Below are 24,754 nucleotides of genomic sequence, written 5' to 3'. Positions count from 1 at the left end.
CCCATTTTCTGCTAACTACGGCTCTTCTAATGCCAAAGAATGCAAAGGCACGTAAAAAAACAGCCACAAGCTCTAGCTGTCTGTTGTCTGTCGACTAAATAGCATGAAATGAAAGCTTAAAGCATTGTTGTTACAGTATGTGCATTTGTAAAACACACCATTACCTGCGAGGGTATTCTGGCAACGAGCAGATGAGTGTCCCTAGCCCTGTCTATGGTAGGTTGGTTAATTGAAAAGCCAGGTTTCAGCTTCTTGTGGAACTCAGTTGATAAAGCTGCATCTTTTTTACTTGGATCGTTATTGAATTCTACTTCCAACAACTTTACATCAACTGCATGAGAGGGGAATGTTTACGTTTTGGCAGGCCAGGTATGCACACCAAGTTTTAAAGTTGAAAAATATTCTGGTTTCCATGTGGGAATCTGGGGATTCTGAATGTTCCCTTCATATATAGAGGCCCTGGGAAATTGCCCATTTTGTCAATGCTTTAAAACGGTTCTGTGATTGGTAGCCTGATAAGCAGGAATAACAAATACTTCCTTGTCCACTTTTATAGTGTCAGACTCACTTCGATGTAATAACATTAGTTTTGGTCCTCCTTTATCCCTAGCTACTTATTTCAGAGATTGAAAAGTACTATGTAATGATCCCCTTGTGCATAAGCAAGATAATTTCAGCTTTTTAATATTCTTAGTTTTTTATTTCTAGCTAAAGAGTTCCAGAAGAACACAGTTCAGCCTTCTCTGATTGAGTCAAATGTCTTTAGTGATATAAAGAGCAAGCATCCCTTTCTGTTTTGATGATACTGGTCTTGGTCAACTGGGAGGACACTTTCTACTCTTTTTGTTCTGTGACTATTCAATTACCCTCTTCGCCTTATGAGATGTTTCAGTAAAAAGTGACCTCTATCAGGGTTGTTTAATGTTTTGGCAGAACTAGCTGCCTGTTAATTTATCATTAGAGTGGGTTACTTGCTACACTGAGCTACGCGTTCCTGTAAGATGTAATCCTGCATGGCACTGGTTTTTTGTCTCTTCACTTTTCATCCAGGCATGTCCAAGCCACCTTCATATCCGTTAAGTATGAGGGAAGTACAACAAAGTAAAATTATCCACCACCTTGAAACTTACCAAAAGGAGACAGTCAGCTGCTCCACAACCTCACTTCCAGTGGTAGATTCAGTGGGAGAGAGAACTGATTCTCTGGCACAGTAAATGTTTACCTGTCCAGTCCCTATGGCATATTGAAGGTCTTCCTTCTGAATTTATCTTTTCCAATTCGGTTCCCAGAAACATTAGAAAATATCTGCTCCTGACCTTCCCTGCCTCAGGTCTAGTTATTGGGGAAGTAGAGTTGTTAATGCCCCGGGTACTTGTTTTTGAGAACCCCTCCTTGCTTAGATGGTCTCACTCTGTCTCAGTTACCAATCCAACATCTTTGTGGCTGTGTTTACCACTTCTCTGCCCATTTCTTATTATGCTTCCTCATCTTCCGGCTCCAGTTTTCCAAGTCCCATTGTTATTTTCCTTCCTTTTCTTTGGCTTCTGCACTCATTATGGCCAGTGCTGCCTCCCTTACCTGCTTTTGTTGTTTGAATTATGACAACTTCTTTAGAAATGGTGGAAATAACAGGGGCAAGAAGATTTCCACACCATCATAGTCTGTCAACAGAGATGGGGCAGCTATGAAACATGGCCCAAAAAGTGTTTTTGGATTGCATGATGGTCCCTGTCAAACTTTATGACCCCCTCCACCCATACAGCAGCTATGACATTCACAGAGACTACAAGTGTGATTGGCTGCACTGTCACTATTTGCACAGGTGCACCAAGGCCATCATTTAATGTTCAGGTTTTTAGTTAGAATCACAAGAAATTTGACTTGGACTTCTATCTTTTGAAGATTTCTTTCAACCTAGTAAAGTATAAGACATATATGTCATCTATTAATCAAATAGATAATACAGGTCATTTCCCTTCATCCCAGACATATACTTCACAGATTAATAATATTCGCAGTGATACAGTTCTTGATTCAGTTAAATACCCATTAAAACTCTCTCATACCTACCACATGCCTGTACTTTCTCTGTGTTTCACAACAGACATTCTTCACAAACTATTATTGTTTAAATCAAGCTACAGCAATCAACCACTAATATTGGACAAACCAGATCCTATCTCAGAATGCCTCAGCTAAATGTCACTCTAATTGATGTTAAGCCACGAGTATCTACAACCCAGCACTAATTATAAGAAACTGAGCTATGCAAGTAATGGCTGCAAATGACACTACAATTTAATCTACCCTCCGTCTGTACAGCTCGATTGTCCTCTGACAAATAGCTGAGATCTCCAGTGTAGACTACTGTGCTAACAAACGTCGAGACCAATCTCAACAGCTGCATCATCACTGGCACATTTACTTTTATGCTCAAGTTCTACATTAGGCTTTCTTTTTGGCAGAGTTTGTGCCCCCCTAATCCTTATATAATTCTCAATTACAGAACTTGTCCCCAGGAACACTCTTTTATGTGCCATTTAAAGGGAAGAATCTCAACATGTCTACCCATCAATTGGTCTCCCCAAATTCTCTAGATGTCAGCAAAATCATTTGAAAGTTTGGGGTGCAGTGGCTGCAACCAGGGGAGTAGCTTGCTATCCTAGTTGCTTCTCCTTGTAAATTAAGTTAAAGCAAACGTTTTCAAACGTTTCAGATATTTTCCTGTTGCCCAATCAACTACATGAGTGCACTTATAATCCCCCATGTACTCATGGGCAGGGGCACATAGAGACTTTCAGAGTGCCAGATGAAGGCTACTGACAAAGTCCAGCCCAAGTTCCAGTTTCCACTTGTCAGCTGGGAATTTTAGTGAAAAGGCCACTTGCAGCTTTTGGTGCACCCCATAGCCACACAGAAGGCCAGTCAATTGTCCCTGTGAGTCAATTTCTTTGTTCAGGCTTTAAAGGAATACTGGTGTAGTACTTCAGACCTCATCACAGTTCACATACAACAGGTCCAGACTTCTTCTGTTCTTCCACATGTCTAAAAAAGGTTCCTAGGGACGCCACCTTTATGCCTGGCACCAGCTAGTGGGTGGGTGTGATTCCTGTTCACTCCCTGACCAGTGGGTTAAAGGTTCCCAGAGGCATCCTTACCTACTTTCTTCAGTGGTTCTTGTTTGCCTTACTGCAAACAGGACCAAAATACCATGCACCATGTAATTTTCATGATGTCAGAAGCTTTTGGCCACAACACAAAACTAGGGCTCTGAAGATTGCGGAGGTGTAGGGGAATGCATTATAATGAAACCCAGTGTCTTCCCACATCTTATACTAGAATCCAGTTTAAAGTGGAGCCTGTATCTACAACCAACTAGGAGACAGAAGTCTTGTAGGACAAAGAGAGGATCCTACAGCACCCAGAAAGGAGATATACAAGAATTGTCCTGATATCCTGCTCTCTCTCTCTCTCTCACTTTGAAGTGCACTAACAAGCGGCATGGGGCTCAAACATGCCTGTTAGGAAGATTTTGACACGGTGTAGCCAACAGGATGCCCAAAGCGCCTACCTTGCATACTCGGATGAGCTCAGAAGAGTCACCTCTGCCCATATTGGTCAACCTATTGTGTTGCTCCTAGGAGGAATTTCACACCTCCCTAGTAAAGAGCTAATGCAAGTTAGCCTCCAGCAGCTTCTGGCAGGTTAAAGGTAACTTTATAAAAGTCGAATTTTAATTTGTAGCTGGTACAGTTCAAAAGTTACAGATTAACGTATACAATCTATACTTTGCCTTTTCCCATGTGCCAGCTACAGCCTGACAAGTAATAATGTCGTTTTGGGCATAGTTACTGGGGGAACATGTAATTTCTAGTGTCCCAAATTGTCCACTTTTAAGTGGTGTTCACTCACCTTGTAGGCAGCAAGGTGCCCCTAGGGGTGACTGACTTAATTTTTAAAATCATGTTTTTCTACCTGTCAAAAGGGTGATTTTGAAAGATATGTGCAGAAGGTTTCAAGTTGATGCTGTTGAGCTGCTCAGGGTAGGCCTGAAGCACTTTTTGCACAACCTCTATAGTGAATGTCACAATAAGGTGCAGCAGTCCATCAGTGGCAGGGGTGCAATTCTACACCATTTACTCTAGCCTTAAAGGAAAGTTAAATGTGCCAATGAGGTTTTAAGCTGATTTTGACATGTTTTATGGCTCTGAGGACATACACTGTGCACTGGATAGCCAAGTCCAGACATTCAAATTTACCAGCAGGTGTGTTCCAAAAAAATAAAAACTGGTGATGTTCATCCAAAAAAAGGGTCATTTTGCAGCAGTCCTCCACTGATTTTCTCCCTTTTTATGGGCTTATTTTTCATTAATATTAAGACTTTAGGCACAGTGAAACTCTCTGCACTTTCATGTTTATGTACGGTGTCCTGAAAACATAATGCAAAACTGGTTACACCCAATTAGCATTTTTAGCTTTCCAGTATAGCCATGGTAAGTTGGCACTGGGAACAGCTAGACACAAAAATTAAATTTCATATGAGGTTTGCAGGGTACATTTACACAAGTGAAACATATGAGTAAAATATATCACTTTAAGGAATACCATTTTATTCGGGCTGGCTTCCATTTTTTAAATATTGCAGTGATATATGGTTGGAAAATGATATGTAGAAAGCACACTTTTATACATTTGATAAGTCACCCCTTTTTGTGGTCTGTAAGGCCACAGAGGGGGAAGCTTAATGCATGGTAGATGTATATAATAAGGAGTAGATTTACTAACAAGTCACAGAACACAGCACAGCACAGCACAGCAATCAGTTACTGTGCTGTATTGCATGAGAGGGTGAAAGTAGGACAGTACTACAGTATATCTACTAACATGGTGTTCTGTCCTGCACTCTCCTTAGTGTTGGCACACAATCAAGCTCCCTACCCCCACCCAAACACTTTTGCACCATAGTGTAAAAGGGCCTGCATCATGTGTAGCATAGATTTTGTACTTCAAGGGTACCATTCCAATGAAAAATACTATGCCTATACAAACTTTAAAATGTTTCTCAATTTCGATGAGTGCTGTGCAGTGGAGCACACATGCAACGTTGTGTATCATAATTAGCAGAGAGGGCTTTCCATCAGAAACCATGGGTCATTGTAATCCATGTGCCACCAACAAAACACCACCTTAATGCAAAGTAATGCAAAGCACAGAGTGCTGCTTTGTGATGCTTTCAGGTGAATTTCCACCATAATGCAAGCTTTGCACTGAAAGGTAACTCCAAAATAAGGATTTTTGCCTGTTTGGGTCACTTTTGTGATAAATGTTTGTAAATCTGCCCCTAAATGTTCAAGAAAAGTATGTCCCCCATCATGAAAAGATGGAGAAAGCTTTTTGTCACTGTGGGTGCAGACAAAGTTAGATTTTCGCCTGAGAAGGCCGAATTAGAAATGGAAATCCCTTATTGATTTAGCTACAGAAAAGAACAGAAACTTGTTTGAAAGTTATTTATCACTTTTTTCAAACTTTTAATTGAATGGTTAAGCTAGATATCTGAAATGTAGTATAACATTAAATATTAAAGAGTGTATCTTGTGTTGCCTGTGATCTAAACAGAAGTAAGCCAGTTCTGCTGGCTGCCTAAACTCTAGCAGCTGAAATTAGGACTCTAATTAAATGTGACGTATTGGCCAGTACAGGACATTGAAGCCATTTCAAACCCCAGGAAGGTGCAAACACTGACTTCATAGCTGATCAGCCCTTCACAAGGAGCAGGAAGAGATGTCATCTCAAAAGCATTCAGTAGCCGGGCATGCCATTACACAAGAAGGTTCCAATGACCTACATAATAGAAACCTTTTCAACAAGAGAGGTTGCTCAGAAATTCATGCTAATGGCAATTCAACACCATTCAATGAGTCTGGATTTGAGGGACCCTTGCAGGCTTCACCGTCCTGCCCTTCATTAAAAGATATTGGGAAACCAAAAATTAGCAAAATCCCTAAGTAAAAACTATGATCAGTTTGACCTGTTAGGCTTACCAAAGTCCCACTCACTACAGTTGTCTAAAATGTCTAATTCCTAAACACCAATATACCCAGAACATTGACTTTGATAGGCACTTTGAGGCTTCTTGGTGGTTTAGAACATTAAAAGCTATATCTTCAATTCCACAAACCTGATTTAACCATTTTTTGTCATTTTGCCTATTCAATTTGTAGTAAAAGAAAAATCTAAAATGATTTTAAGACTTTTTCTTGTCATGTTTATAAAATTAATTTCTCCAGGGAATTGCCTCCTACTCGTTTCACAGTTTCCTGGGCTAAGTGGAGTTTCTCATTGAACTTAAAAACTGCATTTATTGAGGTGAGAGGTACCCCTCTAATAATATTAATCCAAAACCCAATTCTAGGGCATGACTCTCCCAGACACTCCTCTGATGAGGTTATTTATGCATTAGCCTGATTAGCTGAACCATTTCAATCTGTAGGATACAATAACTCTTAATGGCGGGTGGCCATTGTCCAACCTCGTGAGCATCAATCATTCAAACATTTATAGAGGGCGGCAAATCACCTGTGAGGGTCTCAAGGCACTGGAGCTGTCGCTGCTGCATGGAGGAATGATAATTCAAACATCTAGGTCTTTTGTTCTCTTCTGAATCGATGGAATGATGATATGGTTCTGAGGTATAGGGGAGGCTGTTCCATGCCTTGGCTGGCAGGTGCGAGAAAAAACATCCTCTGGTGTTGCCTAGACGGTTCTGTGTAAGGTCTGTGAGGGGGAGGAAAGTTCATCGTAGGTTTCTGGTCAGTTGGTGTTAGGTCAGGCGTTTGTTGATGTATACTGGTCCTTTATTGTACAGGGCCTTGTAGGCAAGGGACAACCTGCTTGAGCTGGCAAATCTTCTGAATTGGGAGCCGGTGTAGTTTTTTGAGATGGGTGTGATGTGGGTCCTTCCTGGGAGGTTGAGTATGAGTCTTGCTGCTGAGTTCTGCCTTGTCTGAAGTCTCTTCAGGTGACCTGATGCGATTCCTATGTAGAGCTTGTTTTCATAGTCCAGTCTGCTGGTGATGAGGGCCTGTGTGACAGTGCTTTAGTGTCTGCTGGGAGCAACCTGAAGATCTTGTGGAGCATGGGAAGGATGTGGACGCAGGCGGATGAGACTGCGTCTACTTGGTCTTTAATGGCTAGCTTGCTATCCAGGATGATGCTGAGGTTGCAGGCGTAATCTGTTGGGGTGTGCTGAGTTTTGTGTGCCTCCATGTGTCAGTCCATGGCAAGCTGTTGTTCCCAAGGATGATGACTTCAGTTTTTTCGATGTTGAGTTTGAGACAGTTGTCCTTCATCCAATCTGCTACATTCATTATGCATCTGTGGAAGTTAGCTTTTGTGGTGAAGGGATCTACGTACAGTGAGACGGTAAACTGTGTGTCATCGGTGTAGAAGAGGATGTCGAGTGCATATGATCTGACTGTGACGGTCAGGGAGGGGTCATGTAGGTTCTGAAGAGGGTCGGACTGAGGGACGTTCCGTGGGGGACTCCACAGATGATCTTCATGGGCTCTGAGGCGACTGGTGTAAAACTGACCCTTTTGGTTCTGTCGGAGAGGTACAAGGCAATTCATTTGAGAATGTTTCCTTGAATCCCCTGAGGTGGAGTCTGTTGACCGGGATGTGGTGGGAGACTGTGTCAAACACAGTGGACAGGCCCAGGAGGATGAGGGCTGCTGTTTCCCAGTGGCCCAGAAGGGCTCTCATGTCATACGTGTCTGCAATCAGGGCTGTCTTGGTGCTGTGGTTAGCTCAAAATCCAGATTGGGGAGGGTCCAGAAGTTTGTGATCTTCTAGGTGTTGGGTGAGTTGCAGGTTGATCGCTTTCTTCAGGACTTTTGCTGAATCGACAAGCAGAGAGATGGGCCGGTAGTTCTTCAATTCAGCTAGGTCAGCTGATGTTTTTTTCAGGAGGGGCCTCACTTCAGCATGCTTCCAGTCCTCTGGGAAGGAGGCCATTGTGATGGAGGTAGTCAGGACCTTCCTGAGCTCATCAGTGATTGTTTTGCTTCCGAGGTTGAAAACATGTCTGCTCCCGAGTGTACAGAGTTAATGATGGAGATAGTGTCTTGCGTGGTGAGGAGTTCCCAGTGGGTAAGAAGGTGCTTGGGGTTCGTGTTTGTGTATGTAAGCTGGCTGATGTTGTCTGCCGTGGAGGTTTGGCCTTTGAGGTTTTCATAGATAGCTCGGATCTTGTTGTGGAAGAACTGGGAGAAACTGTTTGCTGCTTATTCAGGGTTGTGTGTGGAGTCTGGGAGGTGGGAGGGGAGAGTGTTGTTCCACTGGTCTTCTGATCTGGAGGGCATGGTGCTTGGGTATGTGGGACCGGAGATGGTGAATTGTATGCTGAGGTGGTCAGTCCAAGTGAGTGGTGTGGATGTACCTGACTCTGTTGCTGGTGGTGAAAATGGGGTTGAGCGTGTGTCCTGCGATGTGGGTATGGTCAATGATGAACTGCTTGAGGCCAATGTTGCTCGCTGGGGTTGTCAAGGTGGAAGTTGAGGTCCCCTAGGAACATGTAGTTCTTGGAGTCTATTGCTTGTGGGGTGACGAGTTCCGGGATGGCTTTGCAGAAGTTGAGGCATGGTCCTGGTGGTCTGTAGGCAACCGTGTCTCTGATGGTGTTTTGTGGAGTTGGAAGTTGAGGTGTTCCATTACTAGTGTTGAGTCATCAGGGGATGTCGTGCAGTGGATGGTGTCCCTGTAGATGATGGCAATTCGGCCTCTGTGCTTGTTGGTTCGGTCCCGGTGTGTTATCTTTTAACTTTCAGAGATGGCTGTGCTGATATCTGGTGCGGAGCTGGGGTTGAGCCACGTTTCTGTGAGGAAGATGACATCTGGGGTGAGGGAGGACATGGTGTCCCAGACCTTGGTGGCGTGTTTAACTAGTGAACATGTGTTGAGTGTGATGCACTGGTGTTGTATCATGGTGGTCTCTGTTAATGTGTGGATGGATTGCTTATTGGACACAATTTAGGTTTAGAATTGCTTCAACATTCCTGCTGTTTCTTCATGCAGAATGTGGTCATGAGTGTTGCTAGTATTCACCCTGACTATGAACAAAATTGAAGGCCTCTTTCACAGCTTTGCTCGAATGCCTTGCTTCTGCTGCCTTTGCCTGTGTGGAAGCCTCCTGCAAATCCAAGGAGCCCTGGGATGCAGCATAACACAGTGATGCCCTGTCTACCAATCACCAGAGACCACAGTAGGGCTGCTGAAGAACTATGCTACCACAAGTACAAATTTATTGATTGGTAACTCTGTCTGGTGATCAAATTCCCTCCTTGCATCACCTTTGCTAATTATATTCTTAGTTTGACCCAGATAATTGTGGGGTGATCCAGCACCCATTTGGCTTGCTAGTGAACTAGATTGTGAGAATCTTGTGCAGTCTAATAAAAGCCCTTTGTTGGACAGACCACTTTCGGACCCACTTCCTGACCCCCACCATCATTAAAGATGGTTCCCCAGAGTATTGATCTGCTGATCATGAGCCTTTAAATGTCCCTGGTATTGAGATATTTGGAACTGTACTTAAAAGAGTGAATCATTCCTTCTATGAGTTTAGCTCTTACATCAACTTGGACTGGGGTTTTGACCATTAAACTACCCTGCCTGGATATTTGCGCTCTCTGTAAGTTTCTGGAATTGGAATTAGAAAAGTAACTTAGACACCCCCACCCACTCTCTATGCCCCTTCCCAAGGCTTTGCCACTTTCCTTAGTGTTTTTTGAACTGGAGCTTAAATAGTAAATTAATTCAGCAAAATGTTTTGCTCTTTTTTCAATGTGTCTGGGACCGGTGTCATAACAGTAAATGAGATCATCAGGATTCTGGTACTTTTCCCACTGGTTCTAGGAGCAGAGTTAGAATAGTAAATTAGCCACTAGGGTTCTTTCTGCTTTCTAGAAGTTGAGAAATAATAGTACATATACACCCATGACTTTTGAACTTTGACAGATGCTAGCAGGAGTGCTTCTAGAGTACTTATTTGTGTTGTCTTGGTAAGAATTACACATATTTAAACTATAATTTTTTATGTACAATTTTGCAAGAAGTTTTATTGCAATTTAAAAATGCTATTTACTTTCGCATTTATTTTATTAAAATAAATCATTCTGGTCTTATTCACATTGGTTGACACGTTTTAATAACTTAATATAAAAAAGACATACCCACAGAAAATTATTGAAATAAAATAGGTTATGTATATGCAAATATTTCAAGTCTGCTGTTCTTTGTTGTCGGAGATATGTTGAAGGAGTAGTTTTGCTGGACAGTTTTGTTAGGTGTACTTTGTAGTTTGGGTTATATAGTGTAGTGTTGTATTAAACGTACACTCAGGGGCATATTTATGAGCCCATTAGCATCACTCTTGCACCATGCAATATGGTGCAAGAGCAGCACAAATAAAAAATTACATTTAAGAAAGCCTTGCTTGGCCCTGAGTGGCTTCATAAGTCTCGAGTAATGTAACTCAGCACAAATCTCTGAGTTGCAGAAAGGGCTTAACAAGGAAAAATGTTTTATTTATTTTTTCCTCTTTCTATGTGTGCTGCATTCTGCAGCACACATAAAAGAGGAAACAGCCTCTCAGGATTGTTTTTGTGCAGGAAAGTGCCCCTCCCTGCACAAAACAATCCTGCATTCAACACACACAGCCTTGCACCACGTGCAAGGGTGCCTATGTTGGAGTTAGGCAACCTATTGTGCGCCATTGCCTGGGAAAAGACAGGGATGCACTATATTGCCTTAAATAGGGTGCATGCCTGCTCTTTCTCATTGATGTAGTGCAGCAAGGTGGCTTGCTAAGCCTCACCATGTTTTCATAAATGTGGCCCTTGTTGTGTAAGGTATAGCATATTTGATTACTGTTTTACTGGTGGTGGATGGCTGTTTTGAGGTGTATATTTTCATTCAAAAGCTTCTGCCCACTTTTTACAGAGGATTCCTTTGAGGGTTGTATTAATAAGAATTATTTTTACATGGGGTAAAGTCTATGGAGTCTGTAGATCAGGATGTGGTGGGAGACTGTGTCAAACACAGTGGGCAGGCCCAGGAGGATAAGGGCTGCTGTTTCCCAGTGGTCCAGGAGGGCTCTCATGTCATATGTGTCTGCAATCAGGGCTGTATCAGTGCTGTGGTTATCTTGAAATCCAGATTGGGAAGGGTCCAGGAGGTTGTGATCTTCTAGGTGTTGGGTGAGTTTCAGGTTGATCGCTTTCTTCAGGACTTTTGCTGAATTTACAAGCAGAGAGATGTGCCGGTAGTTCTTCAATTCAGCTGGGTCAGCGGATGTTTTTTTCAGGAGGGGCCTCACTTAAGCATGCTTCCAGCTCTCTGGGAAGGAGATCATGGTGATGGAGGTAGTCAGGACCTTCCTGAGCTCATCACCGATTTTCTTGCTTCTGAGGTTGAAGATGTGGTGTGGCAAGGGTCCCTGGCTGCTCCCGAGTGTAGAGTTGATGATGGAGATAGTGTCTTGCGTGGTGAGGAGTTCCCAGTGGGTAAGAAGGTGCTTGAGGTTTCGTGCTTGTGCATGTGATCTGGCTGATGTTGTCTGCGGTCGAGGTTTGGCATTTGAAGTTTTCATAGATAGCTGGGATCTTGTTGTGGAAGAACTGGAAGAAACTGTTTCCTGCTTATTCAGGCTTGTGTGTGGAATCTGGGAGGTGGGAGGGGAGAGTGTTGTTCCAGTTGTCTTCTGATCTGGAGGGCATGGTGCTAAGGTATGTGGGTCCGGAGATGGTGAAGTGTATGCTGAGGTGGTCAGTCCAGGTGAGTGGTGTTGTTGTGTAGCCATTTTAGCTATAGCTCTATGCACGTTATTTTAACACACTAGGCCATGCCGCTGTGCACTCTAACCTAGATATATTTTATTCAACTTTATTTTTTTATTGTTACAATAGCCACATTTATGATCTTGTTTTATTTTCAGTTTATCTAACTGTTTTGCCTAGGCCAGCACTCTGTTCTCAAACAAGACATTCTTGCTCACTCTGTGCTTCTTCCAAGGCTACAGCAGGATGGGTTGCCGATGAACATGGTATAAGTTTAGTCTCCAATATTCGCAGAAAACACATATCTTCACGCAGGGACATTTTCTTAGAACATCAGCTGTTTTATTATGAAAACACTTTCTTTTCCCTTACATGTTAGAGGGAGATTCCAGCCAGAGAACCACAACTGTATGCTGATTGTCGAATGCTTCACTACAGCTGTTTTGCAGACTTCAGGCCTTTGCTCAGGTATGGGGGATGATGTCTTCCCAGGGGAACCTGAAGGGGAGAATTAGAGCCTAACACGTTGTGCTCTATCATAGCCTAGGTAGGAAATAGTCTATTGAATGTAGTGACAATATGGTAGTGTTATTCTTATGCTTCACTCTTCTTGTCACAATGTTAATACTGTCATGCGGGGTCGTCCTGGTTATTGCAGCTCACACTTTGCTATCTAGGATGCAGTTGCTTCATTAAAATCATTACTAAAACATATACTGCCTCCGTTTGTCATTGTGTATATGAGACTAATGTAATTGAGAGAAACGGATAAGACCTGAGTGATCACGGCTTCCCTGAGAAACCAATTATGTCATGCACTCGGCTGCCCAGTCATCTGTGCCCTCGGGTAGAGGTGAGGTACTGCTAGTTAGCCAGAGCAAAACCCGGATTGGAGTGACAGGTGTCACCTGCAGTGGGTAAGACTTAGGCCCTCATTCCAACCCTGGCGGTCTCTGACCGCCAGGGCGGAGGGCAGCAGAAGCACCGCCAACAGGCTGGCGGTGCTTCCTGGGCTATTTTGCCTGCGGCGGTAAAGCCGCGGTCAGAAAAGGGGAACCAGCGGTTTCCCGCCGGTTTTCCCCTGGCCCAGGGAATCCTCCATGGCGGCGCTGCTTGCAGCGCCGCCATGGGGATTCCGACCCCCTTCCCACCAGCCTGTTTCTGGCGGTTTTCACCGCCAGAACCAGGATGGCGGGAACGGGTGTCGTGGGGCCCCTGCACTGCCCATGCCACTGGCATGGGCAGTGCAGGGGCCCCCTAACAGGGCCCCACAAAGATTTTCACTGTCTGCTTAGCAGACAGTGAAAATCGCGACGGGTGCCACTGCACCCGTCGCACCCCTGAACCTCCGCCGGCTCCATTCGGAGCCGGCTTCATTGTTGCAGGAGCTTTCCCGCTGGGCCGGCGGGCGCTCTTTTGGAGGGCGCCCGCCGGCCCAGCGGGAAAGTTGGAATGGCCGCCGCGGTCTTTTGACGCGGGGTGGTCATTCGGCGGTGACCGCATGGCGGGCGGCGACCGCCGCCCGCCGCGGGCAGAATGACCACCTTAGTCTCCCACACCGCGGGCTATTCTGCCGCTCCAAATCCAGTAGTCTCATTAGAATAATGAGAGCCTATGCAACAGTGTGGTGTGGATGTACCTGACTTTGTTGCTGGAGGTGAAGATGGGGTTGAGCGTGTGTACTGCGATATGGGTAGGGTCAGTGACGAACAGCTTGAGGCCAAAGTTGCTCAAGCTTTTCAGGCGGTCAGTGGAGGTGGAGTCTCTAGGGTTGTCAAGGTGGAAGTTGAGGTCCCCTAGGAATATGTAGTGCTCAGAGTCTATTGCTTATGGGGTGACGTGTTCCGGGATGGCTTTGCAGAAGCTGGGGCATGGTCCTGGTGGTCTGTAGGCAACCGTGCTTCTGATGGTGCTTTGTGGAGTTGGACGTTGAGGTGTTCCATTACTGGTGTTGAGTCATCAGGGAATGTCGTGCAGTGGATGGTGTCCTGTAGATGATGACGATTCTACCTCTGTGCTTGTTTGTTCGGTCCCGGTGTGTTATCTTTTAACATTCAGAGATGGCTGTGGCGATGTCTGGTGCAGAGGAGGGGTTGACCCAGGTTTTTGTGGGGAAGATGACATCCGGGGTGAGGGAGGACATTGTGTCCCAGACCTCGGTGGTGTGTTTAACTAGTGAACGTGTGTTGAGTAGGATGCATTGGAGTTGTATTGTGGTGGTCTCGGTTAAAGTGTGGATGGATTGCTTATTTGACACAATTTGGGTTTAGAATTGCTTCAACCTTCCTGTTTTTCTTTATGCAGAATGTAGACATGAGTGTTGCTAGTATTCATCCTGACTAGGAACAAAACTGAAGGCCTCTTCCACAGCTTTGCTGGACTGCCATGCTTATGCTGCCTTTGCCTGTGTGGAAGCCTCCTGCAAATCCAAGGAGCCCTGAGATGCAGACACAACACAGTGATGCCCTGTCTACCAACCACCAGAGATCCCAGTAGGGCTTCTGAAGAAATATGCTACCACAAGTGCAAATTAGTTGATTGGTAACTCTGTCTGGTGATCAAATTCCCTCCTTGCATCACCTTTGCTAATTATATTCTTAGTTTGACCCAGATAATTAGGGGGTGGTCCAGCACCCAATTGGCTTGCTAGTGAACCAGATTGTGAGAATCTTGTGCAGTCTTATAAAAGCCCTTTGTTGGACAGACCACTTTCGGACCCACTTTCTGACCTCCACCATCATTAAGGATGGTTCCCCGAGTATTGATCTGCTGAACATGAGCCTTTAACTGTCCTGGGTATTGAGATATTTGGGACTGTACTTAAAAGAGTGAATAATTCCTCCTATGATTTTAGCTCTTACATCAACTGGGACTGGGGTTATGACCATTAAACTACCCTTCCTGGATACTTGCTCTCTCTGTACGTTTCTAGAATTGGAGTTACAAAAGTAACTCCGAAACCCCCACCTATTCTCTATGTCCCTTCCCAAGGCTTTGGCACTTTCCTCAGTGTTGTTTGGACTGGAGCTTAAATAGTAAATTAATTCTGCAATGTTTTTTGCTCTTTTTCCAATCTGTCTGGGGCCGGTGTCATAACAGTAAATGAGATCACTCAGGATTCTGGTACTTTTCCCACTGGTTTTAGAAGCAGAGTTAGAATAGTAAATTAGCCACTAGGGTTCTTTCTGCTTTCTAGAAGTTGAGATATATTAGTACATATACACCCAGGACTTTTGAACGTTGACAGATGCTAGCAGGAGTCCCTCTAGAGTACTTATTCGTGTTGTCTTGGTAAGAAATACACATATTTGTCATTTTTATGTACAATTTTGCAAAGAGTTTTATTGTAATTTAAAAAATGATATTTATTTTCACATGTATTTAATTAAAATAAATTATTCTGATATTATGCACATTGGTTGACACATTTGGATGATTTAATATAAAAAAGACTTACCAACAGAAAATTAATTGAAATAAAATAGCTTATGTATATGCAAATATTTCAAGTCTGATGTTCTTTGTTGTTGGAGATATGTTGAAGGAGTACTTTTGCAGTGTTGTATTAAACCTACACTAGGGGGAATATTTATGAGCCCATTTGCATCACTCTTGCACCATGCAACATGGTGCAAGAACAGCACAAATACAAAATTAAATTTATGAAGTCTTGCTTGGCCCCGAGTGGCTCTGAGTTGCATTACTCTGCACCAAAGAGGGGTTTCCATGGGTGTTGTGTGTATGTTCCCATGCAACATCCATGGATTTTGACACATTCTCAGATTTACAATAACAGGTAAACTTGGGAATCTGCCAAAAATATATTCCTCCCCAGGAAGGGCTTAACAAGGAAAATATCTTTATTTTTTCCTCTTTCTATGTGTGCACCTCTCAGGATTGTTTTGTGCAGGAAGGTACCCCTTCCTGCACAAAACAATGCTGCATTCAACACAGACACCCTTGCACCATGGTGCAAGGGTGGCTACGTTGGAGTTAGTCAACCCATTGTGCGCCAGTGCAGGAGAAAAGACAGGGATGCACTGTATTGTCTTAAATACGGTGCATGCCTGCTCTTTCTCATTGACATAGTGCGGGAAGGTGGCTTGCTGAGCCACACCACGTTTTCATAAATATGGACCTAGTTGTGTAAGGTATAGTATATTTGATTACTGATTTACTGGTGGTGGATGGCTGTTTTGAGTTGTATTTTTTCATTCAAAAGCTTCTGCCCACCTTTTACAGAGGATTCCTTTGAGAGTTGTATTAATAATAATTTTTAAGGGTATTTTCAAGGAAAGTGTTGTGGAGTTTGTCCACTTATTTATAACACTGTCCTTATAATTTTCAGGTTTCCAGACTTTCTGAGTTTTAAAAATATTTTGGGGGTGTTGTAGGATACTCCATTATTTTGATATGGATACTTGCAAATGTTTACCTTTTCCAGTGTTATTTTCCCCCATTTGTAGTTAGATTTTTGCGTACATTCTTTCAGATAGTGGAACCCTTGGTTGGATGCTACATAATGTCACAAAGGTATGTACCCTTCCAATGCTAGATTACTTGAAAATATTTTTTACATTTCAATTATTACACATTTTGAATTACTTTGGCAGGTGATGATAGTTTTAAAATGATATTAGCTTAAATTTAACTGTACTCTATTTTAAGAGTTAATGTTTGATTATTGTGCATACAGTTCTCTTTTACTGACATGGGACAGTAGCTTTGTTGATGTTTTTATTGTATGAAATTTATTGAGTCGTGAATTGGGTTTGTTTGTTACAATAAGATAAGTGGACTATGCCTGTAGTATTACTTATCATTTTGAACTTTTGCATACATTTGCCAGTGACTGCTTCTTTCATGAGGGTTGATAGTTTTTTGCATCATGTTACCGACACCCAGTCCTAAACCATTCATTATATGCAGTATGCCACTAACTGGTACACAAATGTTTGTTCAAGCTGCCCTGAAACCTATGAGCCTATAGGTATCATCAAAAATTGCCTGTTCAGAAGAGGTCCCAAAGCAACCTACCTAATGATTATTAATTAGGCAAGTCACAATTTAATCTGTGATTGGCTGCAAATTCAGGAAAGGGGGGCCTACAAGGGCCAACCGACACCTGTTCCTGCATTTGTATTCACAAATGGAATTTGTTTGCTAATCCGTTCCCACCGCAGCTGGGGCTATTAGTTTAATTACAGCAAAGGACCTAGAGATGGCCTTGGGATTGGGGTCCTCTGGAATGCTTTCCCAGAATGTTTTTCAAACTAAACCTGAACTTTGGGTCAGAAGCATTCCTTTACCCCACTCCATATATCTGCTTGCATTTTTCCACAAAGACCCAGGCCAAATCTGCCTTTGCATGCATGTAACCATATTTCCAATTACAAGTGATATATTAATAATCCATTCATTTGAGGCCATAATGCACACTTGTAATTCACATTTTTCACTGAGCAACAGTTAGTACCAATAAAACCCTTATAGGGTCAGTTTGAAGTGTGTTATGAAATTTATTACAACTGCTTCAAAGCCGTGAAGTACATTTAGAACATTAGTGATAAGTTACAATTTTGTAATGATCTCAAGTCTCTAAGCACCTGCATAAGTTTATACATCTGAAAAAAAACACAGACTTTGGTTCAGGTATCTAAAAACACTTTTTAAGGCTTGGTAGATTTGATCCTTGCCTATGTATACATGTGCTATCTTTTAGCAAACCCTATGGTCCTGGTTTAGAACTTGGAGGATGAGTTACTCTGTCACCACGGTGACACATGTCCCATCTGCTGAAATCTAAATCCCATTGGATTTAATGAGCTTTAGATTTCAGCAGACAGGAAATCCATCACTGTTGTAATGAAGTAACCTGTCCTCCAAGTTCTAAATCAGGCCCTATGTCTCTTCATTTGCTTTTTCAAGTGTCAATAAGAAATATCCTTACTGGGCTATTTTAGTCCTCCAGTCCTGATTAAATTACCACAAGATATGGGCAATGAAAGATGTCAACGTGTCTTCTAACATTTATAGGGACTGTGATACTAATTAAAGATAATAAGGATTCCCAACTTTTGTGGAACAGGCACTGATGAGGAGCAGCCAAGGACTCAGTAACTATCTGTATATGTTGTCCAAAATGATGGGGTGACTGGAACTAGTCTAGTCCTTGTGTGACTGTGAGTGCACTTACAACTGCTTATACTGCATTCTAATTAGATCATTCTGAGGTAGACATCTAAAACCACAAACATTAGTTTAGGTTTCACTGGCTGTCAAAGGCTACCATAAGAGACCGCAATGCTGCAAATTATTTTTTATTTTGGCCTGAAGAAGGAACCAAAAAGTATTTTTGGCCCCCTTTCTCAGAACCTGCTTGACAAATTACCCCAAAACTTCCCAGAAAGGAGCTGAGGTGAATGAACTGTTTTTTTTTTAAGTATCATTAAGATTATTCAAATGGAGCTAACATCTAGCGAAATAAAAAACACTCTTCTTATGGCAAGTGTGACCTCAGTGTAACTGCACAGTGGCCGTAGCTATTCGGTATATGTATATTATAGTTAGGGCTACTGGAGACATTTGGCTCCTAAAAACTTTGAACCTGTTTGATGAATCTTCATACAACTTTGCAGACCTATTGTACCCGTTCCATTGGTAAAGTTCATTGATGTTTGGTAAAGGGGGTGCAAATTAAAAATGGGGGTCCCAAAATACACTTGCATGCCAATGGATTTTACATGGAACTTTGTATTTCATAGCTGCTGTAATAACATTTCACAGCAATGTAAATTAGACTATGTAGGTGGTTCATTTTGCTATTGGAAGTGATGTTATGAAATGGTTAGGCAGCTATAAGGGCCAACATCTTAGTGATATCTGTGTAGCAGAATACTACTAAAAGTAGAATGGAAGCCCAGAAAATAAACTAGACTGAATATGTAAAGCTTCAGATTCACTAAATAAACCACTGAAAGACCCATTTATGGCCACATGCTTATGGAAACCTATAAACAAATACATTACAAATAGAATACATCTTAATCTATGTAAGTTTAATGTTCATGCTTTCTGATTCCAAAATGAAACTGTGGCCTGCAAAGCCAAACAAAAACCATCTTCTTGATGCACGCCTGTGCAACAAAATGAAATAATTCACCTAACAGTGAGCTACACAAATTACTATTTGAGGTCATGATAATCAGTTACTAGAAAAAAAGATAATCTTAATTTTTATAACAACAATTATCTTTCATTCACTTTGGGCTTCATATGTAGCAAAATCCTACTACAAATAGCAAATAATGCCAAAAAGATCAAATTGATTGAATATATAACATTTCAGAATCACTACACGAACAGCTAAAAAACATATCCATAGGCAAATTATTATGTAAATCAATAAACAAATACATAAAAATACAGTAAATAGAAATAAATAAATCAATAAAATCTGATTGCCACTCTCTAGTTATAGTTAGTATTCTCAGAGACAGGAATTCCTCAGATTTTAGCTAACTTTCCACTCATTTGATGAATCACCACAACATTTTCCAGACCCTTTTCTACATTTTGTGATTATTTAAAAATATGTTACAAAAAAACTGTTAATTAATTTGACTACCTATTACCACTTTGAGAAAATGGTAATAGGTAGGGACCTACTACTCACCCATATCTAAGGCCCTAACACTGAACACAGCCAAAGCGTAATAAAAAGAATGCAACTGCCTTTTTTCATTCTGTAAAAACAACCATGACCCAATTATATACTGGTTTCTCATTGCCATGTTCCATGGTATACTGGAAACTTACTGCAGTATACCATGGACCAAATTATAACTAAGGCCTAGCTGTATTACCGAATTACAGTACACTTGTGACAACACATGGGCAGTGCAATACTTCAGATTTACATTCATGGCCCTGTCTTGATAAATCTGGAGAAATGCACAGCAGCGCAATTCACCGTTTAGCTTTATTCTGCATACCATAATCCAGACTGCTGCTAAATTTCACATACATCCATATGCCATACCACTGTATGCCACTCCAATATTCGATACTCTACTCTACATCACTCCATTCTTTGCCTCTCCACTCCACTCTATCCCACTCTACTCTAGACTATTACACTGAACGCAACTCCATTGTGTGCCACTACACTCTTTCCACTCAGGATCACCCACAGACCCCTGTCCCCACCACATTTTCAACCTCAGGCCAGGATAATCAGTACAGAGCTCAATGCCTTTTTCAACTCATCTATAACCACAGCCTCCTTGCCTGAGTATTGAAAGAAGGAGAAGTCAAACCCTCCTCATGAAACCTTCCACAGACCCTAACGATCTCAAGAACTACCACGCCATCTCACTGCTCCCCTTTACCCCCAAAGTCCTTGAAAAGGTCATCATCCACCAACTCATGCAACACCTACAGATCAAAAACCTTCTGTACCCCTTCCAATCCAGATTCTGCACCAACCACAGTACCGAAAGTGTCCTGATGGCTGCCACTGACAACATCAGAAACCCTCCTTGAATGGGGAGAAGTAGCATCCCTGATCCTCCTCGACCTCTCAGCAGCTTTCAACATTGGTCCCACCACACCTTTATCAAGATTCTACATCACATCGGAATGCAAGGAAACGCCCTCAAGAGGATCGCCTCCTTCGTTACCAGAAGTACCTGCAAACCACTTTTCACCTCAGGACCCCCATCTGCGGCATCCCTTAAAGCTCGTCCCTCAACTCCAGACGTTTCAACGTATACATGACCCCCTTGGTTAACATTGTCAGATCCCACAGAATGAACATCATATCCTACACAAACGACATCCAGCTGATCCTTTTACTATTAGAGGGCCCTTCCACCATGAATGCCAACTTCTGTAGGTGAATGATGAGCATCACCAACTGGTTGAAAAACGACTGACTAAAAAGACAAAACAGAAGTGCTGATCTTCTGGAACAACAATTTCAGAACTTGGACCAGCACCCGCCCCGACAGACCACTCACACAACCTCTGCATCATCCTGTACAACAATCTCACCATGAAAAACCAGATCAAAGCAGTTTCATCCACCTGTTTCCTTACTCTTTGCATGCTCCGCAAGATCTTCAGATGGCCCTCCCATTGACACCAGACAAACCAACACCCAGGCTATTGTCACCAGCCCGCTAGACTAAGGCAACCGGCTCTACATAGGAATCACCACGCATCTCCTAAAGAGACTGCAGACTATTCAGAACTCTGTGGCCAGACTCATCCTTGACCTTCCTAAATAGACCCATATAACCCCATCTGAAGAACCTCCACTGGCTCCCCATCTAAAAGAGATGTCAATTCAAGATGCTGATCCACGCTTACAAAGCCTTTCACAAGCAAGGACCATCAACCTCCGCCTGAACTTCCACCAACCCTCCAGACTCCTGCACTTCACTTCCCTCTCCCTCATGCACACTTTCTGGATCCACCGGAACAACAGTTGAGGGAGCGCCTTCTCCTACCTTGTGCAAAATCCTAGAACTACCTCCCTCTTCACCTGTGGACCTTATGCTTTCTTCTGGAGTTCACAGAAGGACTCAAGACCTTACTGTTCGACTGAACCTCACAGCTTACTTTCAGAGCCTGGATACATTTGCGGATGATTAGCTGCGCTCTAGAAATCTGATTTGATTTGATTTACACTCTATACTCTTACACTGCACTCCACTATACTCAATTCAACTGTACGCTACTCAACTTAATGCTATCCCAGTGTAAACTCTACAATACTCCCCTGTCTGCTATGCCACTGTATGCCACTCCCCTGTACACTACTCCCCTCTGCGCCACTTTTTTCTATACTATTCCAGTGGATGGCACTCCAATGAATGCCACTCCACAGTATGTTATTAAGTTCTACCCCATCCCCACTGTACCCAATTCCAGTGTACACCACCCTACTGAATGCTACTCCAATGTATGCCACTCCACTATACACTATTACGCTCAAGGCCACTCCACTGTACAGCACTCCACTCTGCGCTATTACACTGTACCCAACTCCACTCTATGCCAGTTCACTCTACACTATTACACTGTATGCATTCCACCCAATGTCAGTGTACACCACTGCACTGTATGCCACTCCACTATCTGCTACTCCAGCATATACTATTTCACTCTTTGTCATTCCACTGTACACCACTCCACTCTATGCTACTGAACTGTGATGCACGATGCACTCCACCTTAAAACACTCCACTGTATGCTATTTCAATGTATGCCACTACATTGTATGCTACTCTACTCTATGCCACTCCAGTGTATGTCTGGTTAGCTAGCTGAATAGAATGCATAACAAGGTGTGCTACTTCTAATAACTTGAAGGAGATGGATAAATTGTAAATGAAAGTTAGAACAATAACTTTAGAACTTTTAAAGTTTGTGTAGGCCAAGCTTGGTGTGTGGAGGTAAAACGTTTTCCTAACTATAACTAAGCTTTAAACTTAGTTTTTTTTAATTGAATATACATATATATATATATATATATATATATATATATATATATATATGTATATATATATATATATATATATATATATATATATGTATATATAATCAAGTATGCAACTATACTGATATATAAAGTATAACATACAATTTATTTAATGTTAAAAATGAAAATGAAAAAATATTGTTATGATAAAATATTTTAATATTTTAAGAATAAATGTAACACATTAAAACAAAAATCAGTTTAAAAAATATGATACATAATGTATTGTAATTTTTAATGTGAAATAAATATAAACACTATACTTTTGGTTGGATTGTTGAATAAATCATTAAAACTTCAAAATTAAGGGACTGCTTACGACCTTGGAGGAGGGGATTACTCCATCATAAACGTGACCGATATCCCACCCACCGTATTCCAAGTTCCATTGTATCCTATGGAACTTGTTATATGGCAGATGGCATATCAGTCACGTTTGTGACGGAGTAATCCCCTCTGCCAAGGTCATAATCAGGACCAAAGTTACAAATTCTGAGGCATTTCATCTGATTTTGTTCTACATGTAAAATGAATATATGAAATAATTTACATTATTATTTAACATAAACATATTTTCCTTTTAAGCTCAATAAACTTTATATATTTTCTGTATACTTTACCATAAGAAATCTCAGCCCCAGTGGCCTAACCCCTACCCTTAGTAGTAATAATGCCCCTTTTCCAGCCACTTCCCTTTGTTCCGCTCACATTTACTACTAAGTAGTAAACATACATGTATGAAGATTTTTCCATAGAAATTACATGAGGTGGAGGTTGAAATTTACACTCGTAAGGTTCCGATTTGCATTTTGCTGTAAGGTGTACTACTGGAATACCACTTAACATAATACAAAATGCAGTGCGTGGATAAGACAATTTGGGCCTCATTATGTGTGTGGCAGTCCAACCGCCACATTAAAACCAGGGTGGTCAGACAGCCAAGAACCACCAACACCACCAGGATCCATGATCCCAGCAGCCTCACGGTGGCGGATATCGTAATCCGCTAGGTCAGCGATTGCTCTCCGGAGTATGACATTGTTCTCCGGTAACACTGCCATGAAAAGGCTGTCAGAGAGCAGGTGCAGGGGACCAGAGGGGGGGACCTTTGCTGCTGGTGCACCCTGTGGGCTACAGCAGTGCTGCCGCTGAAGACAATGCTGTAGCCTGTTTCCCGCTAGGCCAGCAGGCGGAAACTAAGGTTTTCACCCGCTGATCTAGCGGGAAACTCCTAAGAAATCCGGCAGAGTGGTCGCCACAAAGGCGGCGGCCACCCTGTTGCGAGTTTGGCAGACGGGTTTTCCCGTCCACCAAACTCTAAATGAGGCCCTTTCTGCTTTGGGCCTTTTTTATTCCATTGAGTCTGTTGATAAATTATAATTGCTATGACTTGTACAGATGGTACAAATGCTGGGCTGTGAAATTCTTAATTTCAAACTCGCATTTTACTTTGTATTACAGAATGAGGGTTTTACCTGGTTGAGGAATGTGTTTACCTCTTTGTATGTTGCTGATAGATTATTTGGTAGTTGTAGTAATGCCCAGAAACGCACCTGCAAATGACTAGAAAGGTAATGGCACACCAACACGGAGACCAGAGACTGAACCACAATCAGAACAGCCCTCAGCTAATACCACCAACTTGAGAAAAAGATGAAAAGAAGCACCCTGGCTAACTGCATCAAAGCAAGCACCAGCCATGGCAAGGAACTCTACAACATCATCAGAGAGTTCTCCAGTCCTTCCATGACTGAAAATATCATCTCCCCTGCCCAGGATCTCTGCGACACCCTGCCAAACTTTTTCCACGACAAGATCTCCACCATCTACAGAAACTTCAAACTCCAACCCACCAACCTTTTCAGCCATCTCACCCCCAAAATTGGGGAAAAAGACCATCTGCTCACCACGCAAGACACCATAGTCATGACTCTACCTCTATGACTAACTTCTGAAGGTGCAAGATGAGCATCACCGACTGGATGAGAGACAACTTCCTAAACCTCAACACAGACAGGACAGAAGTGCTATTATTTGAGAACAACAGCCTCCCATGGAATGACGGACCACACCTGCAACCTTGGCATCATCCTGGATAGTAAGCTCACCATGAAAAGACAGAACAGTGCAATTTTGTCAGTCTGCTTCCTCGCCCTTCGCCTGCTCTGCCAGATTTTCAAGTGGCTACCCATCAACACCAGACAGACTGTTACACAAGCTCAGATTTCTGAGGTTTGCTCTGGTCAGCCCAGTGGAAACCTCGTAATAGGGCCGGGGGGGCCCCACAAGCCTCACCGTGGTCTCCTTCCCATCGGTTTGGCGGTCCGGGTTTCGGATGGCCAGACTATTAATGAGGCCCTAAGCATTTAATTAT

This window comes from Pleurodeles waltl, chromosome 2_2, assembly GCF_031143425.1.
Source record: "Pleurodeles waltl isolate 20211129_DDA chromosome 2_2, aPleWal1.hap1.20221129, whole genome shotgun sequence".
NCBI lineage: Eukaryota > Metazoa > Chordata > Amphibia > Caudata > Salamandridae > Pleurodeles > Pleurodeles waltl.
This window is presented reverse-complemented; position numbering follows the sequence as displayed.